General features: G+C 38.0%; 1 pseudogene; it reads right to left on the bottom strand.

The window, feature by feature from the left end:
* Positions 1-1,842: 1,842 nt before the first annotated feature.
* Positions 1,843-20,514, bottom strand: LOC122278678 (annotated as a pseudogene).
* Between the last annotated feature and the right edge of the window lie 785 nt (positions 20,515-21,299).

The raw sequence follows: 21,299 nt of genomic DNA, 5'->3' as shown, positions 1-21,299 counted from the left end.
AGTCGTAGAGTATGTAAGCACAAAATAAAAATAATAAGAAAAAGCTGCAATAAAGCTAGCTCATAGGGATGATTTGGGCCTATTATGGGTATAAGTACATATTTTGAGACCCAAGAAATACTCAAGTCAATTGAGTGAATTAAATAAGGACCACATTGTCCACATAGATAATGCCTAATGGTCTAAAGTTCAACCAATATTAATTTTTTGCTACAATGACTCAATAGGAAAAGTGATATTTACAGTTATAGAATATGTAAATACTGTATATTTCTTTTTAAAAAAAGTGAATAAATATGAAACTTACATAAAAAATAAATTTTTTTAATTACGAACTTCATCTTTCTCAAAATGAGTACGTGAGTCTGTGACACTTGTACAACTCATGACTGTATGTAACATTAATTTGTTATTCTTATTTACTTTTCTCTGACACTTGTACAACTCATGATTGTATGTAGCATTAATTTGTTATTCTTATTTACTTTTCTCTCCAAATTAACACACAAGCAGAGCAAAAAAATATAGACAATATTTGGTGGGTCGCTACATGATTTTGTAGAATTCTTAAAATGTTAAAAGTTTTATTGTTGAACAGGTTGGTATGACTTTTATTGGTATGAACTTAGTTTAGTGGCACAGGAAAAACATATTTATTTGACCGAAAAATAGTACGTATTATATATTGGAAAACGAGGAATACTACTTAAAAAATATATATTTTATTTGATTAAAAAATAAAATATGACCAATTAATTTGTAAATTAAAAAGGAAAAAAATTATAATTAAAAATTTAAAATTAATATTATTTTTATTATAGAATTTAGATGAATAATTCAGTCCAGCATGAAAATATTAGGCAAGCTTTAGCTAAATAGATAGCCAAGCTGTATTCTAATAAAAGTACACTAGCCATAAAAGGATGCCCACTTTTAATCATTGGAGAGTAGTGCTAGTGTAACCAACATCCTCCTTTGGTTGGTTCACTTGGTTAGAAAGTGCATTTGATTAACTGAGAAAAAATTAAAGAAAAAAAGCCTAGAAAATAAGGGGGAAGTTCAGGAGAAGAAGAAGCCAAACCTCAACCCTGTTGACATGACAAGATCTGAATTTTTCTCAATTTATCTATACACGAGTCTCCCCCACTTTTTGAATGATCTCCCACAAATCTATTAATATTTCGAGTATATGCTCATTTGAGCAAGTGTGTTTTGGGTTTCCAATGAAATAGTAGGGTGCCTCGAGCTATGACCCTACTTGCAGAAGACTGTGAGGAAGAACTTTGAAAAACATCTCTACTTTTTTGGCTTATATCTCATTAATATATTATACAATTATGAGTGGGGTCTATTATAAAAAATAAAAAATAAAAATTAATTTTCTCATATAGATTTCATATTTACTTATTTTTTAAAAATTTTTTTGACACTTGCGCACTTTATAATTGTAAATATTATTTCACTTTTTTAAAAATCTTTAACTGTTTTCTAAGAGGGAAAAGACCATATATGGATTTATATTTATTCTTCCATTCAAATTCATATAAATTTTGTATTTGATTTCATTTAGCAGAAAAAGGGGATTTAAAGGGTTTGAAGAAATGATAGTACAACAAAATATTTAAGCTGCATAAATCATCAACAAGTTTCTAGTTCATCCTAATCCATAAACAAATCAAACATAAGCTTCAGAAATAAAATAGGACTAAAATGTAGAATAGAGTCGCAAAATTAATGTTACAGATGTGATACAAACACATGCAAAAGCATGGAAGAAAAATACATACTTGGCATTCAATGCTTTTCAGCATCCTTTATATTCAAGCCCCATGCAATGAAAACCTACGGATTCAACTGCAGCAACACCTCATTGACCACTTTGTCCATATTCAAGTTTGAAGAGCCTTTTGAACTAGTTGCTTCCTCAGCCATTTTCTTCCACTCAATGGCATGTTTCCTCATCTCCCTACCCTTCTCTCCATCCATTAACTCTCTCACAAGCCTCTCCACTTCATCTCTTTTTACATTACAATCAACCTCCATGCCAATGCCCCATTCAACGTAAGCAAACCTGCAATTTGTCTTCTACTCAGCAATGAATGGCCAACAGAGCATAGGCACTCCTGCGCACATGCTTTCAAGCATCGAGTTCCATCCGCTATGGGTTAAGAATCCCCCGATTGATGGGTGGCTTAGCACATGCTCTTGTGGGCACCAACTTAATATAATACCTCTGTTTTTTGTTTCAGTTACAAACTCATGATACGGTACAATCTGTGAAGCATCCTTCATCATGTTAGGCCTAATTAACCACAAGAAGGCTTTCTTGCTATTAGCAAGTCCCCAAGCAAGCTTGACCATTAGTGGCGGAGTTAGGTTTGCAACACTGCCAAAATTTATGTAAATAACTGAATCGAGTTCCTTGGAGTTGAGCCATTCAAGACAGTTAGCTTCATATTTCCAAAGATTAGAATCAATATTGGACACTAAATCCTTTTGTGGAATCTGATTGAGAAGCAAAAAAAGAGGGCCAATGGAGTAAATGGGAGCAAACATGGGGGAAAGGGCATCCAATGCTTCATGCTCCAGTGCATCAAAACTGTTCATAACTATGGCGGAAGCTTTCAAAGTTTTCTCTATCATCTTCAAAAGATAGTTAAGCATGGCATCGTTTGGATTCAATGTGAATGGAAAGTTGGGGAGATCCTTAAGGCGGATAATTTTCAACCCGGGAATCCAGTCAATAGTAGTGTCCATGTACCCATTTGGAAGACAGCTCTCGTCTGCATTTGTCATTCAATAAAGTTTAAATGTTGTTTCATTAATTTAAGACTTATTATGTGTAACATTTAGATGAACTCTTGATAAAAAAGAGAGAGGAAAATCAAACAAATATTGATAAAAATCAAGTTGTCTCTCAACAGTTTTTCCCGCTCTAAAAAATTGCTTGAGGAGTAGTGGTTTTTGTCTTCTTTCTCTATTGAGGAAAGAATGATTTCTTTGCTTGCGAGTGTGAGCAGAGTAGTGCAATGGAGGAAATGGAGGAAGTGTGGAGGAGATTGAAGTTGAACAATGAGGAGGATTGTCCGATTGAGATTAGGGAAGAAGTTTGTGGTTCGATGAAACTGAAGGGGTACAAAAGTCTAGTGGGGAAGGTAATCTCGGAGTGCAGGATTGGGAAGGAAATTGTCCAATTTATGATCGAGAAAGTCTGGAAGGTTGGAAAGCTCTTGAATTTCAAGAAATTTGAGGTAATTTTTTTGTGATTACTTTTGTCAGTCAGCGAGCTATGTTGAAAGTTCCTGATAGCTGCCCATGGCTACTTGAAAGTTACTTATTTGTGTTACTAGATTTCAATGGTGGAATGCAACATAGCGTGCTTGATTTTGATCATGCTTGTCTATAGGTGTAGATGTTAAATTTGCCTTTGGGGTATATAAATTAGCAGATGGGGAAATTAATTGGGAGTTCGATGGGGGAGGTTTTGGAGGTTGATGTGGAGGAGGATGGATCGGCTTGAGGGAGGTGTTTGAGGGTGAAGGTGGAATGTGATCTAAGAAGACCTGTAGTCGAGGCATGACTATTGTTGTGGATGGAAGGAAAAGTTGAGTGCCTTTTCAATATGAAAAGTTACCTAGTTTATGCTTTAACTGTGCAAGAATTGTCCATGAAAAGGATAGGTGTAAGGAGAGTGAGAGGAATGCAGGCTAGTAAGGTGTTTGGTTGAGAGCTTTGCCTCAAGCTAGAAAAGGAGCAGTTAAGGGTGGAGAACAAAGAGGGAGAGAAAAAAAGAAAGGAGAGGGGTGGCTTTTCAGTTCCTAATTCTATTGATGTAAAACAAGAAGGGTAGGCTCAAAGGGCAGAGAGGGTGGAGGAGGTAGTGAAGAAGGGGCAGGGGGTGAATGATGCCAGTTTTCATCTAGTTGGAGAACATGAGTTGATTATGAAGCGTCAAGAATAGGTGAATACTAATGGCCAAGAGATGGATGAGTTGAAGCTTAGCTTCAGTATAAGTATGGTTGATGCACATACTATTGTGCAGAAGAGTAATCTGTTGGTTGAAAGGCTAAGCTCCAATGTTGTAGAATAGACTCAGTATTGCAAAAGGTCATCACATTGGAAAAGAAGGGCTAGAACTAGGCCTAAGCGAGGTAAGTCTACTAGCTTGAATTCTAGTTTGAAAAGAGGTATTGAGTCTGTGAGGGAAGATGGTGAGATGATAGTGGAAGGGAAGAAGATGAGAGGTAGTGATGATTTGGCCTGTGATGACAGACTAGGGGTGGTGTCTGCTGTGAAGCACCACCTGCATTATGAATCTTTTATGTTGGAAATGCCGAGGGCTTGGGAACCCTTGGATAGTTCAGGAACTTTACCTTTTGGTAAAGAATAAGAGACCAAAATTGTATTTCTCATTAAAACACAAATAAAAGTTGTTGTTGTTGAAAAATTAAAAAGGAGGTTGGGAATTGAAGGGTGTTTGGCAATTAATCCATTGAGAATAAGAGATGGTTTGGCCTTGTTTTGGGAGCTAGAGGATGATGTTGTAATAGAGAGCTATTCCCAGTAGCATATCAGTGCTTCTGTTAAAAGAGGGGATCAAGGAGGCTAGTTTTTTACTAGATTCTATGAGCACTCTGATGCAAGCAAGAGGTGGTAGTCGTGGGAACTTCTCAAGCAACTGAATCCACCAAAAGGAAGGGAATTGTGTTTAGCTAAGGACTCAATGAATTGCTATCACAGAATAAGAAATGGGGGGTTAACAGAAGAGATGAGAAGTTGATATCGGATTTTAGAGAAGCTCTAGAAGTTAACAAACTGGTGGATGTGGGAATTGTTGGAAACCCTTTCACTGGGAGTAATAGACACTCAGACCACACATTTACAAAGGAAAGATTGGACAAATATATGGTTAAAAATGAATGGATTAATCTGTTTGGGAAGGCTAAAGTGGAAGGTCTTATAGCCAGCAGTTCAGACCATTACCCAATTATGCTTTCTATGAGGAAGGAAGGTAGGTGTGTCTCCAAAAGATATCATTCTTTCAAGTTTGAGGCAAGTTGGATAAGGGAAGATGAGTGTGAAGAGTTAATTAGAACAGCTTGGATTGATACTCCTCAGGTTGGTGTGGAACCTTTGTTATGTGTTCAAAATATGTTGAGAGTGTGTAGTGGTAAATTGAGCAGTAATTTTAGAAGAAGGGATGGGGAGAGATGTCATGATATTAAACAGTTAAACAAGAGAATAAAGGAGTTACAAGTTAGAGAGAGGCCTCACGACTTTGCAAAACTTCACATGTTGCAACAGAAGGTGCGTTTTTTATTGGAGAAGGAGGATATAAGGTAGAGACAAAGAGAAAAAGGGAACTGGTACTCCTTAGGAGAAAAAAAAAACAAAATTTTTTCGTGCTTGTGTTAAGCAGAGAAGAAAGAAGAACCAAATCATCTTAGTACTGGATGCAAATTCAAAATTGAAAGTAGGGAATGAGGAAGTTGTTAAGGCTTTTAGGCAATACTATACTGAGGTGTATAAAATAGAAGCTCCTTCATGTCAGCAGGTGTTAGAGGGGGTGCAATCCATTGGTATTCGAGTCATTGATTAGATGAATGATGAATTGGAAAAGCCTTTTACAAGGGATGAAGTTCTAGCAGCTCTTAAGCAGATGGGTCCATTGAAAGCCCCTGGCCTGATGGGTTTAGGGCATGCTTTTGTCAGACCTATTAGCATACAGTAGGAGATAAGGTGTGTGCAGCAGTGCTGAGCTTTTTGAATGAGGGTGTTCTTGAGCAGTCCATCTATTTTACTTATGTAGCACTGGTACCAAAATTTTTAGAGCCTAAGAAAGTTGGTGATTACAGACCAATTAGCTTGTGTAGTGTTTTGTACAAGCTAATTTCAAAGACCCTTGCAAACAGACTTAAGCTGGTATTGGACAAGTTCATTACTAAAAATCAAAGTGCCTTTATTCTAGGAAAGTTGATTGTGGATAATGTGATAGCAGCCTATGAAACTTTGCACTCGATGGAGACCAGATCCAAGGGGAAAGGGAGAAGTATGGCATTGAAAATGGATATTTTGAAAGCATATGATAGGGTTGAATGGTCATATTTAAAAGTTGTCATGCAGAGGATGTGGTTTGGGGAGAGATGGGTTGGGTTGATTATGAACTGTATTACATCAGTTTCTTATAATATTTTGGTGAATGGGAGGCTAAGAGATGTTATATTTCCCTCAAGAGGTATTAGGCAGGGGGACCCAATATCCCCTTCCCTGTTTTTGTTATGTGCTGAAAGACTTAGCAGTCTTATTAATGCAGTTGAAATTAAGGGTGATATAAGTGGGTTGGCTGTTGCAAGAGGTGGTATAAAGGTTTCTCATCTCCTCTTTGCTGATGACTACATTATCTTTACAAGAGTTAAGTGGTTAGAATGGCTGAGAGTGAAAGAGATCTTAAGGGTATATGAAGTAGCTTCTAGTCAGTGCATGAATCTACAAAAAACCACTATGATGTTTTAGCTCTCGAGTTAGACAGGAAGAGAAGGAAATGATTGTGCATGACCTAGGGGCAAGGGTGCAAAGTAGTTGTGAAAAATATCTGGGGTTGCCTACTATGGTAGGAAGATCCTATTTTGACCCTCTCAGGGGTATCAAAGACAGAATTTGGCACAAGGTTGATAACTGAAAAAAATAAGTTTTCGTCCCGTGTTGGCAAATAAGTATTACTTAAAGTAGTTATTTAGTCCATACCCACTTATCACATGAATGTTTTCAGACTTTCTAAGAGGTTGTGTAAAGAGATATCCAGTATAATGGCCAAATTCTGGTGGGGCTATAAAAATAATGAGAAAAAGATTTAATGGGCTAGTTGGGAGAAGATGGGTTGTGCAAAGATGGTTGGGGGGCTTGGTTTTAAAGAGCTGGAAAGTTTCAATTTTGCACTATTAGTAAAGCAGTGTTGGCCACTTGTCACTAAACAAGATTCTATTGCTGCTATGATGTTAAAGGCTAAGTACTACAATAATGCTGATGTGCTGAGTTCTGAGCTGGGCTATGGTCTTTCCATGATTTGAAGAAGTATTTGGGGATCCTTGAAACTGATTAAGGAAGGGCTTGTTTGGAGAGTTGGCAATGATTTAAACATAAAAGTATGGGAGGATAAATGGTTGCCTAGTAAACATTCTCATTGAGTGCAGTCTCCTATTAAGTATTTGAATGCTGAAACAAAGGTGGTGGAGTTGTTAAAGAATGGTGGTTGGGATATTGAGGTAGTAAGGGCTACATTCAATGAGGAGGAAGCTGAAGTGATATGTAATATCCCTTTGAGTCATACTGGCTTAGAGGACTAAAGAATTTGGGCCTACTCTAAGAATGGATGCTTTAGTGTGAGGGGTGCCTATTACCTTGATCTGAGCAAGAAGCAGGAGTTGAAAGGGTGGAGAGAGTTGTGGCAGCTTAATACTTTAGGAGTGGTAAAAAATTTCTTATGGAAGGCCCTCAACAATTGCCTTCCCACCAAAATGAATCTTTACAGAAGGAAAGTAGTAGAAAAGCCAGTATGTCCTATTTGCTTAAGGAAAGATGAGACTGTAAGCCATGCTTTATGGAGCTGTCATGCAGCTGTGGATGTATGGGCTGAGGAGAGAGTGCATAAGTGGGTGTCAATTGAGATGGTGGTTGTTGTCTAGAGGAAATTATTAGCTGAGTTGGCTTTGGAAGATGTGGAGCTGGTGGTATCTATTATGAGACATATTTGGCTTAGGAGGAATGGCTTTGTTTTTGAAGGAAAGTTTAGTAGCCCTAGGATGGTTTTTTAGCTTACAAAAGCAAGCCTCATTGATTTTTAGCAAGCACAGTAGAGGGGGGTGCAGAGAAGTGAACCTATTATAGTGGAGAGAAGGTTGGTCAAATGGGAAGCTCCAAGAGAAGGCTATGTGAAGGTAAATTGGGATGCTGCTTTCAAGGCAAACCAGAGAAGAATGGCAGCTGGGGTGGTCATTTGGGATGAAGAGGGAGGAAGAGGGAGATGTCTAGGTGTCCTTGTGCATGCCAAAAGATCAAGTTCAGACATTTGTGCTTGCTAAAGTTACTGCTTTATGAAGGACCTTCTACTTGTGCGTAGAACTTAATATACAAAAGGCAATCTTTGAAGGTGATGCATTGGGGGTGATTAATGCTATAAATAATACGGAAGAATGCTGGGAATGGCATGGACAACTTATAGAAGACGTTAAAGGGATTCTTTGTAAACAACCAAATTGGATACTTAAATATGCATATAGAGAAGGGAATAGAGTAGCTCACTATTTAGCATAGTTTGATGTAAATTCTAGTGAGGAGCTGGTATGGATAGAGGATGGCCCTAGGGGTTTTTTTCTGTTGTCTTACAAGATAAGTGCTATAATGACTAGTTTACTGAAATATGAAAAGTGATGTTTTGATTAAAAAAAAAAAAAAAAGATGAACTCTTGATTGGATTTATACAGATGACCACAGCCAAAGAGTTGTGTATATATATATGTATGTATGTATGTATATGTACATATATGTGCTCCTCGCAACATGACCCAGCTTAATGAAACTTTTGGAACTTAATCATGTCTTCTCTTAGTATTAATTCTAAATATCCAATTACCTATAATTTCAAGGCATTGCAAGAACTATATAAAAGGTGATGAGTAGATGACTTTATTTTTGACCTCCCATTTAATCTGAGAATTCATGGCAACATCAAATAAAAAGTTATTTGAAATGAGTTATAATATTTCACATTGAAAATAGAAGGCCGGCGATAAATGAAATATTCTCATGTGGTCTTGGATAGAAAAACTTCGAGAAAATCTTCAAACAGGATGAGGTGTTACACTCATTTTTACACCCTCTAATAAAAGGTGATGATCACATTAGCTAGCTTTCTGTGATAATTACTGTAGAATTGCTCTTATGTAATCGTACAAAACTCTTAACATTTTCTCTCCTCCCTCTGATTGCTCTTTCTCTCATTTTTTTCTCTTCAAGCCCTTGCTCTAGGTATCTTCTTTTTCTTTGTTTTCCCAACAACTGCACGGCTCTCTCTCTCTCTCTCTCTCTCTCTCTCTCTCTCTCTCTCTCTCTCTCTCTCTCTCTCTCTCTCTCTCTCTCTCTCTCTCTCTCCAAACCCCTTGCTTGGGTATCTTTTTTTTTCTTTGTTTTCCCAACAACTGCACGGCGTGGTAGGATCTGCGGTGGTCACTAATCTATAAGGAGACTTGGAGAGGGATCTTGTTGGTTTGATCTAACATCAAGGCTAGTGTTTCACATGACTGGATGTTTTTTCTTTTTGTATCTGATTTTTGAGAAGGGCTGATTCTTTGGATTTTGTATGCATCTCTAATCTATCACTAGCATCTAGAATATATTTTGGTTTTACTGAATTTTCCTGAGATCAAAGTAATCAACTCTTGTATTGGTTTAGATGGTTTAACTTTGGGATCCTTGAATAGTTGAGGTTTAATTTGTATTTAATTTGCTTCTTCTTCTTTTTGTTTTTTTTTTGTTGGGTGGGTGGTCCTTGTGTTTTACCAAGATTGTTTAATGAGTTTAGTGGTTTGATATGCTTCTTTATATGTTTTATATAATTTTTAGTAGTCTAAGCTCTATGCTCATGAAGTGGGTTTTGATACTTCTTTTATTTTCTTTGCTTGCTTTGGTGCTAGTGTTGAGGAGAGACAAAGGGCACTTGAAGGAAGGGGGGGGGGGGGGGGGGGGGGGAAGAGAGAGAGAGAGAGAGAGAGAGCAAATGATCAAGGAGAGAAAACCTTCATAGAGTTTGGTACAATCAACTAAGATCAATTATATCGTAAGAATTATAGAATGTTTACGTGTTTACCTTCTATTTAAGGGTGTAAAAGTGTGTTTGTAACTCATCCGGCTGGATGCTTCGCCCAAAAACTTTTTGTAGATGTAAGATTTCAGCTAGGACTAGGTAACTAAGTTGATAAGTTTGGATAGGATTAGATGACTAAAATGATAGAGTTTATACTATCATTAAGTATGTAATTTTAGATGAATGTAAATTATTTATTGACTTTAGTTATAACAATATTAAGTTTATCTAAGAAGTATTAGAAGTTGTTTAGATAAGTCATAAGTGTGAAAATCGCCCAAGGAATCTACACTTATCCAGAGAAGAGGTTGAACTGAAATCTATTACTGAAGAGAATTTACCGTTGGTATCAGCATTCTGTTTTAGAAACGTCTTCGTGACAGACTTGCCCCTTCAGCAGAATCCTACTGAAACTAAAACTACTTTTAGATTGTTTATTTAAGGGATCCTACTGGTTAGGATCTGTAGAGATTCAAATTTAGATATTTTCTATAGTACTTTATATTGTTTCTTTCAAAAAGTGTGATCATGCTCTATGTTGAAGAATTGATTGGTCGAATTTCAACTACTGAAGTTTCAGGAGAAAAGCTAATATTTGAAAATCGTCAGAGGTTCTGACTGTTACTGTGATAGATGTTGTTTGTCTAGTCAAGTAAGAGAGTCAATTAATGAAAAATTGAGTTCTCCAACATTCTATTGACTTGCTTATCTCAATGCTTGCGAGTTCTCTTTGAAATTTGATGTAATCTATCTGCTTTCATGTCTTTTGTTTTAAAGAAGTGATTACTAGAATGTTCAAACTTGTTTCATGACATCCCTTGCTATTAGCTACCACTATTTGCTAAATTATTAGTGTTTCTTAGTACTTATATATATATATATATATGTATGTGTGTGTGTGTGTATATATATATATAGAGAGAGAGAGAGAGAGAGAGAGAGAGAGAGAGAGAGAGAGGAAAGCTACTGTGCCATCCAGCTCTTATCGCCCAGTTTAATTTTTTTTTTCATATTTTTTAATATATTTAAATATTTTTAAAAAATAAAAAAAATATACTAATATACTTAAAATCAATTCCTTAATCATTAAGTAAAAAATTTTATTTTACCGATTGGTACACTTGAACGGTACCGTCCAAATGACAAATCAGCTTTATGCATATAAATATATATATATATATACACATATATACGTATAAATATTCGTGTGTGTAATGAAGGATCTTTAGGAATTCAGTACTAGATTAGGTTTCTCAGTTAGCTTCTGAAGGAATCTTGGATGTGATTTGATATTTAAGGACTTGCGAATGAACGGAATGCTAAAATCATCTTATCATTTAATTATCAGGTGCCCATCACCTAGATTACGTGCCTCAAGCTCAGAAGATCCTGATTGGTTGCTAGAGCAGAGGGCAACTGAAATCAAGTTGATTAAAGGCTAAATAATCGACATGACGTTGGTGTATGAAATCAACTACGTTGGTGTAAATTTTGGTCCTTCATTTTCCTCTCTAGCTGAGAGTGAGAAAGTGTAAGGTTGAGTTTCTTTGCATCTCAATGCAAAGAATTTGTCTCTCAATATAGACTGAGAGTCTGGTTTCTTTCTCTTTGGTTGGCTCTAGCCTTTTAGTTTTTAATTTTTCTTTCTCAAATTTTCATCCAGTATTCCTGCTTACAACGTTAAAAATGGTAGAGGAGGATCTATCCGAGTTATGGAAAGGCCTGAACCTTACTGAAAACGAGGAAGGACCAATTCAACTCCTAGAACAAGACGTGCTCGCAACAAGGAAAAGAGGTATCAATTGCCTCCTAGCAATGGTCATCAACGAAAGAAACGTTAACAAAGAAGCATTCCGCTCCACCATGCCTTAGGTCTGGAGGGTGGAAGACGGCATCACCTTCACTAAAGTAGGTGATAATAGTTTCATCATGGAGTTCCAAAAATTGGAATACAAAGAAAAAGTGCTCCAAGGAAGACCTTGGACTTTTGACAGAAATCTAATTGTTATACAAGACATTGACAACAGCCTCCATTCAAATGAAATGAGCTTCTCTCACGAGCCATTATGGGTTCAACTACATAACGTCCCCTTTGCTGGTATGAATGAAGCCTATGGGAAGAAAATTGCCACAACAATTGGCAAAGTTCTAAAGGTTGACGTGGATGTAGAAGGGCAAAGTAGGGGCAAGTACCTAAGGGTGCAAGTGGAGGTGGACATTACTAAACCTTTGGCCAAAGGAAGATGGCTTCAAATTGGTGCAAGAAAAATTTGGATTGCTTTCAAATATGAGAGGCTTCAGGCCTTTTGTTTCAGATGCGGCATGATTAAACACCCAAGGGAAGGCTGCTAACCAGGCTCAAGTTGAGCTTCCTGCTCAATTTGGGCATTGGTCAAGAGCTGCCCCAACTAGGCCCTCAACTATGGCAGCAAAGCACTATGGAGGCAGAGCAAACTTCAACAACACAAAAACAAGCCAACAACAACTAGGCACGGCGGGGGCAGGTAAAGAAACCAGTAACAGTACAACAGAAAGAAGCATGACACAGAGCAAGTGGCCAGCAAAGAACCTAGAACCAGAAAGGCATATGCCTTTACAAAAAGCGTCTGCAATATCACCAACTCATGCTGAAAGTCAAAGCTGCAATATGACAGGTAATCCTACCCATACTGCACTAGTACAATTGCTGACTTTCAAAAATTTGAAGAGGCCCCTAGTACAATACAACCTCCTTGTTCACAAGTACAAAAGTCCCAAACTAAAAAATGTCCTCATGATGAAATGGAACACGAACCTGCACACATAGGAAATGGGGTAGGAGAGGGCCTTTGTAATTTCCCAAACACAATTAGGAATAGTTGTGAACAGACCCCCCTTCACATATAGTCAACTATCATAGGCTTAGTCAAAACTAGACAATCCACTTGGAAAAGGAAAGCCCGAGATCCCCACACTCTCAACACAATTGTTCCTGCAGTGTTAGTGGAAAAAGGACAGAAAAGAACTTCAAACAAAATCTTAAGTGACATTTCAAACCAATATGACACAAAGAGACCAAGGTTCCAGAATTCAGGCCCTGAGTTTCACCATTCTAATCAAAAGGTGGAGGCTGGCAAGCAGCCCCACCTACAACCATGAAATGCATCAGCTGGAACTATTAGGGGCTTGGGAACCCCCGAACAGTTCGAGAGCTCCACCTCCTGGTGAGGGAAAAGGTCCCAGACTTTGTCTTCCTCATGGAAACAAAGTGCATTAGAAATAGAGTGGAACAAATAAGGAATCAAATTGGTTATCAACAAAGCTTTGTGGTGAACAACAAGGGATATAGTGGAGGTTTGGCCTTCCTCTGGAAAGATAACAAGGATGTAGCTTTAGAAACCTACACCAGAAACCATATCTCTATCTCAATAAAGATACTAGAATCAGAATGTCCAGTCATACTTACTGGGTTCTATGGAAACCCTAAAACTTCAAAACGAAATGGCAGTTGGGAGCTCTTAAAAGCCTTGAAACCAAAGGATGATAATGCATGGATCTACTTAGGGGACTTCAATGAAATTCTACACCAACATGAGAAAAAGGGGGCAGCAGTTAGACCATACAGGCAAATGGAATTATTCAGAGAAATAGTTGAGGCATGTGACTTGAGTGAGATGCAATTCCTAGGAAATTACTTTACTTGGAGTAACAAAAGAGAGGGAAGGTCCTTTACCAAAGAAAAACTTGACAGGGCCTTTGGAAACCCATCTTGGTTCAGACTATATGAAGACTCCTATGTCACTTCCCTGGCAGCCCATAGCTTTGACCATAGCCCAATTGTGTTACAATAGGGTACTAATGAGGAATGTAGATACAAAGCAAGACCTTTCAGGTATGAATCAAAATGGGACAGAAGAGAAGAATGCAAGGAGCTCATAGAAAAAGCCTGGACTGCACCAGTCAATCTCTTGTCTAGTATCAAAGAAGTTACACAAGGTGTAGAGAGATGCAAGCACCACCTCCTAACCTGGAACAAAAAATCCTTCCTAAACCTAAAAGGGACTATACCAGCAAAACTAAACCAACTTAAAATACTACAAAACTCAAATGAGGGGATGTCAATGAGACAATTAACACCCTGAGAAAGGAGGTGGACTGCCTAGTTGAAGAGGAAGACATGAGATGGAAACAAAGGGCTAAGCAACAATGGCTGAAAGAGGGTGATAGAAATACTAGTTTCTTCCACAAATGTGCAAGCCAAAGAAAAACAAACAATTCCATCAAAACAGTCTCAGATGAAAGTGGTAGATAGGCCTCTAGTCCAAAAGGAATAGGTCAACTATTTCAAAGGTCCTTCCAGCACCTCTTCACATCATCAAAGCCAATCAAGATTGAGGACTGCATCAAACACACAAAAGCTGCCATAACTGAAGACAGGAACAAATCTTTAGACAAGAAGTTTGAGAATTTTGAGATTGAGGAGGCCAGGTTTAGCATGAATGGGCTGGGGTCTCTAGGACTTGATGGCTTCCCTGCCATCTTCTACCAAAACCATTGGACAACAGTAGGACCTAAAGTATGTGTTGCATCAAAGAAGCTTTCCAAACTGATTCATGGCCTAGTGAGTTTAATGCCACTTATATTGCCTTAATTCCCAAGACCAAAAACCCAACCAAAGTCACTGAGTTCAGACCTATCTCATTATGCAATGTAAGTTACACTCACTGAGATGGGCAATGAAACACTCACTGAGATGGCAGTGGTGGCTTGGAGACTATGGAAGAGAAGGAATGAGGTGATTTTTCAGAAAGAGTTCACTAGCCCTCTAATCATTCTAAAGCAAACAAGGCAAATGATACATGAATTAAGACTACTCCAAAGCAACACAGCAGTCCCAACAAAAAGGAAGGTAATTGGTGCAGAACCAATGAACCAATGGAAAACCCCTCCAACTGGTCATTACAAACTTAACTGGGACGGAGCTATAGACCAAAAGAAGTGTAGGGTGGGCATTGGAGTAATTATCTATAACTGGGAGGGACAAATCATGTGTACTATGAGATTAAACAAACCTCTATTCCCAGACCCTCACCTAGCGGAAGCATATGCAGCCCGACATGCAGTGCAGTTGGGACAAGAAATTGGTTTGAGGAAAATCATTCTAGAGGGGGATGCACTAAATGTGGTAAAAGAGATCAATGCGAAAGGTCAACATGGGGGCCAAGCAGGTTTAATCATCTTAGATGGGCAAACAATTCTCCAAAGATTTGAAAGCTGGGCAGTAACTCATACTAGTAGGTCTACAAACCAGCTGGCTCATTGCCTAGCCAAGAATGCTCTAACTATTGAAGAGGAATGTATTGAACTAGAGGAAATTTCCAACTGTATTGCCAATATGTCATTGAATCATGTTGTCCAAGTATAGACAGAGTCCCTATTTGTATCGAACTTAACATTTGTAACTTTCTTTGTTATATGAATGGAAAGTTTTCTTTTAAAAAAAACAAAAAAAAAAACTACGTAGGTGTATATATGAAGATCTTTCTCGTATACGGTTCAAATTTGTCTGTGTTTTTCCTTCATACATCATTGAATGAATAGTGTAAGACCTCTCCTTTCATCATACAACTGAAATTTGTCAGTGCCCTTAACTTTATTATTGCCTTTTATAAAGTACTGTACCTCCACTGAAAATGTATGTAGGGACCATTTTTTTTTATCTAAATTATTTTCATCATATTTTGTAGATATTTCGATCATATTTTATTATTTGATTAAATAAAATATATATATTTTTTATTTTAATTAAAAACAGAGGACGAAGATCATGACTCATGAGTATCAGATCGTTGAGAAAATGGTTGATGATCGATCAGACGGAAAATGTGAATATGGTTCCACTGAGTGTGCTTATGTTAAATCGACAGAAATGGGAAGAAGTCAAGGAAAGACTGACTTCATGCTTGAGGAAAAGGAAAGAAAAAGACGTGGAAAGATAAAAGAAACCGAAGGAAAAGAAAAAAAACTAGTGTCTTCTGGCTGAGATTAATAACCTTAAAAGATTAGGATGACTACTTTGCTACACTGCATAACAAAGATGTTGAGCAATTTTAAGTTTTAGATCAAAGCTTTGCTGACCACATAATGCCTAATCCGTTGCAGGTCAATTTTAAAAAGAAAAATTTTTATTTATTATTCTCATATCAAACACCACGTGATATGATTTTTTAATTTTTAATTTTTTTTTCTTACTAAATGTGTGATGTATGAATGATGATTAATAGAAGAATTTAGTTAGTTTAAAAATAATAAAATAAAGTAAAACTTAAAAAAACTAAAGTTTGGTATGTGGAAATGATAAGAAGCAAAATTTAAGAAAAAAGTAACCTTAGGAAGGAAAATCGTACCTTTGAGTACTGTTGCAAGATCACCTCTTTGGACAAGATGGTGGCTATGTATTGTTGTGCCTCCGGCCTGTCTAAAAATCACACAAGACGATATTTAAGTGATTCAGCAAATTGCCTACATCCACTAGAGCCTCTTTTACTGAATTTGTACGAGATTTACAAAAACTCTACAAATTTTCTTTTTCTCTCTCACGTAGCCTCTTTCTCTGTAAATTCCCCCCACTGCCACTGCCGCACATTTCACAACTGAGCTCTCTCCTATTTATAGGAGAGAGTAACCCACAATTTCAATTTTCGGTGCAGAAATTAGTGACTTTGCTGCAGAGAAATTGTAGGTGCCTAATACAACGAAAAACAAAACGGTGGGTGAGTGCAATTGGTGCCTAAAAAAACAAAACACCGAATAGTGCAATTTGCATTCACACTTGGGTTGATTTAACAATCACCCCCTCCACCCAAGTATGCCATACCAGGCTGCTTGCAAACTGATTCATTCTTCAAATGAATGCACCTCTTTTTTTGACATGAGAGACTTCTGCTATCGAATGCATCTGCAGGTACGTCTTCAAATGGATGTCCAAATGCCTCTCCAAATGCATCTTCAAATGCATCAGCATCGTCTACGTCCATTGAGTTTGCAAGGGATTTTCTTTAGAGGAGATTTACAAGTGCTTTACTGTACAATCTCAACTCTCTAGGATTCTTCTTTCACTCAAGTCCATGAGTCCGCACTCATGTACACCTTGAGCGAATTGAGATTCGCTCGAGTCACAACTGAGTGAACAATCTACCTGGTGCCTTTACAACTTTCAAACCAGGCTTCATAATCCTACAATCACACCAATCTCCAACTTGGAGACTGGTTCTCAACATGCTAGCCTCTATCTCCAGCATAATCCTTTATCATCTTTACAATTTTACAGCTCATGTTTTCAAGTTAGAAGACTAAATAAAGTGATGCATAACTTTAGTTCATCACGTACAGTGCCCTTAATCAACACATCTATATAGGGCAACACATCTCCCACTGCACTGGGAATCAATGGTCTCGCATGGACCTTGACACATATCAGAGAACCTGTTGCTGAGGTCTCCATCTCTGATCTTGGTGACTGACTCCTCATCCTGCTGCTAGCATATCCTGTCTTTAGTCGATGTGCCCATCTTGTGTGTAGTTTCTGCTAACTTCAACTTGTATAATCTCCATTCTTGCAAGATTTTTCTTCATACCATAGTTCACTACCTTCATTCAGCAGGATATAGTTTAAGGTAGTAACCACCATGGAGGTCTGATCGTCTTGGTAGTTATGTGATCATCAACTTTAGGTGTAGATATCCCTGCAACATCTGACGTTTTGTTCCCATCTCTCACACCTTTGCTTCATGTAGTGGTCTAGGGAGATTTCTTCAGGTTTAGATGAGAAAAAGTAAAACTGAGTTCCTTTTACTTCCTCATTTAATTCGCACGACCATTACCACGAGCCAAGACCAATGAATCATTTGTGACCTTCCACGCCTTTTTGAGAAAACACTACTAAATGACTGCTATCTTCAAGTTGTCTTTAATAGCATTATGCACTGCAAGAAATGCAACGCCATGTATTTCTTCAGTCACCATATTCACAGCATCATTCTCAATTTTCTCCTGATTTTAACAGTCTCTTGTGGCCTGTCTTGCCACAATTTCTAGCGAGTCATCTGTTGTCCAGATCTTGACTTGCCTCTGTCCTTACTATCAACATTCAGGACCAACAACTCGAGATCTTGCCAGAATCTCTTCTGCGCACCTCCTCATCTAGGATAAGATCTCTTACATTAAGAAACTTCAATTTTGACTTCTTTTCAGAATTACTCATAGCCATTCTCATGACCTCCCAACTTTTTGACCACAATGTCAAATACTATTGGGCAACAATTGTACCTTCTGCCTTTTCTAAAATTGAACTGTTTCTTCATCTGCACTTTGTTATTTGCAACTGGCTTTTCAAAGAAATCCACAATGAGATCCGTTGCGGTTCTCCTCTTAATAACATTATGCTCCATGAGTTGTATGACTGCAAAAATCTACTGATATAACAAGCTAATCAATATCGTCCAATGATCTAAAGCTTGCTCCTCAAACTTCACGATCCCAACTGGCTTAAATCAAGCCCAAACGAACTGAGTCTAGCAACATTGAACTCCAACTGATTGAGATCAAGCCCAAAATAAATAAGTCTGTCACGACTCCAACTGGCTGCGATCAAGTCCAAAACAAATGAGTCTGTCACGACTCCAACTGGCTGCGATCAAGCCCTAAACAAATGAGTCCATCATGACTCCAACTGGCTCCGATCAAGCCCACAATTGATTAGAAGTATGAACGGTCCAGATCATTAGTACCGATTGTGAATCTCAACATTTCCACCATACAGATAAGTTCGGAATGATCCAAATAGTTTGTTAGTACTATTTGATCATCACAATTGAACTCCAATTAGAGTAGATCTAGCCCAAAATGATCTGCAACACGTGAACGGTTCAGATCGAATGTACCAATGGAGAATATCAACATTCCCACCGTACGGATGAGTCCGGAATGATCCAAATAGTTTGTCAGCACTATTTAATCATCACAATTGAACTCCAGCTGGCGTAGATCTAGCTGAAGATGATATGCAACTCATGGACGGTTCAGATCGAATGTACCGATGGTGAATCTTAACATTCCCACCGTACGGATGAGTTCAGAATGATCCAAATAGTTTGTCAACACTATTTGATCAAAGCAATTGAACTCCAACTGGCGTAGATCTAGCCCAAAATGATCTGCAACACATAGACGGTTCTGATTGAATGTACCGATGGTGAATCTCAACATTCACATCGTACGGATGAGTCCGGAATGACTCAAATAGTTGAAAAGCACTATTTGATTGTTGAAATCAGACTCTCAATGGCTTAAATCTAGCCCAACAAAGATCTGAAAAAACGAACGGTCCAGATCATCTGGCGCGTGAGATGCACGCGCGGCAGTGGCATCTGTGGCACATGTGGTGCACGAGCTGATGCTGTTGGGCGCGTGGATGCACCTCTGGAGCGTGTGAGACACGCGCGGAGGACCTCTAGGGCGTGTGGGGGCGCGTGGGGTGCGTGAGAGGCATGCTTCTTCAACCTCCGGGCGCGTGGCGGCGCATGTCGGCGAGTGGAGGCACGTGGAGCGTGAGTGGCACTCGTCTTCAACCTCCAGATGCGCGTGGAGCGAGTGGATGCACGCGCCGTTCTTCTAGGGACGCGTGTGGACTCCTCCGAGCCCCGTTTTCAATTCCGTTTACGGCAACGGATTCATCTCGACTCGAGGAACACCCTGGAGTTGTCAAAAATTGATTTCGACCAACTTGAATTTTCGGACAGCTCGAACCAGAGCTCTAATACCAATTGTTGTGCCTCCGGCCTGTTCAAAAATCACACAAGATGATATTTAAGTGGTTCAGCAAATTGCCTACGGGCACTGGAGCCTCTTTTACTGAATTTGTACGAGATTTACAAAAACTCTACAAATTCTCTTTTTCTCTCTCACGTACCCTCTTTCTTTGTAAATTCCCCCCACTGCCACTGCCGCACATTTCACAACTGAGCTCTCTCTTATTTATAGGAGAGAGCAACCCACAATTTCAATTTTCGGTGCAAAAATTAGTAACTTTGCTGCAGATAAATTGTAGGTGCTTAATACAACGAAAAACAAAACGGTGGGTGGGTGCAATTGGTGCCTAATAAAACAAAACACCGACCGGTGCAATTTGCATTCACAGTTGGGGTGATTTAACAATGTACATATGCTAAAGAGCCACATGCACTCACAGTCCAGAACAGAAGGGCAGGGATTCCAAGTTCTTCAGTAGTGTTAATGGCGAAAAGCAAGCATAAATCACTAACGATGCAACTAACTGGAGGGACAACATTCGAGGAGACATTAGTATCATTATGTTTGGCCAGTAGAATACGAAACGAAACCAAGCCAGTCTTTCTAATAGAGTCACTCAATGATGGGATGTCTTGGGTTGCATCGTAGGCATCAGAAGGGGGCAAACCGTTGGGGATGGTTTCAAAGTGAAAGTCCGGTAAGCCGTCCAAGGAATCAGGACCTCTAGACTTGAGCAAGCGTTTGTGATTGAACTCAGTGCTGACAAAGGTTACGTAGAAGCCTTTGTGGTGGAGGAGTTTTGCTAGTTTTAGCATCGGAGTAACATGGCCTTGAGCTGGGAATGGGATGCAAACAGCATGTGCCATGATCTCCTCCACAGAACTCATCTCTCTCTCTCTCTCTCTCAGTTTGGAAAAACAAACTATATTGAGATCAGCAAAGGCTCCATTAGTACTGTTTTGTGCACCGATAGGACCAGCAACTCACTGACTCTGCAACGGGATCCAATGTTTTATAGCATGGGACCAATGTTTTATAGAGTACTGTTTTGTTTTCACTCACATCATCTTTTTATAATGTTGGTTTGGATACTTTGATTAGATAATACAGAAAATATCTAAATAATTGTAAGATAGTTTATGAATAGTAGTAAAATAATTTGAATTAAAATTTTTATTAACTTTTTAAAAATTAGAAAAAATAAAATATTATAAAGTTAAAATACTATTAAAATATAATTCTTTAATATTATTTTTGTGTTGAAATTTGAAATATTTTTTGTATTTTGTATAGAATTTTAGGAAAATTATAATGATTAAATAAAAAAGTATGAAAAAAATTAAAAAAAAAATATTTGTATTTAAATAATATTTAAATATTGGGATGAGACCAATTATGTATTCAAACGAGCTAAAGTTTTTAATTTCATGGTTCATTTTCTTTGGTGTCTAGGAATATTCCTATGACATGCGAAGTATGCATATTCTACTATATATCTATGCAAAATATCTACATCAATCATTAGTTTTGAAGAATAGATAATACTCCCCAATTTATAAGATTTCGTTTAGTTACATAGATGAAATGAGATAAAAGTTGCATATTCTATTATATATCTATACAAAATATCTACATCAATCATTAGTTCTGA

This window comes from Carya illinoinensis, chromosome 10 (assembly GCF_018687715.1).
Source record: "Carya illinoinensis cultivar Pawnee chromosome 10, C.illinoinensisPawnee_v1, whole genome shotgun sequence".
NCBI lineage: Eukaryota > Viridiplantae > Streptophyta > Magnoliopsida > Fagales > Juglandaceae > Carya > Carya illinoinensis.
The sequence above is the reverse complement of the archived record's forward strand: the minus strand, read 5'-3'. Positions and strand labels throughout refer to the sequence as shown.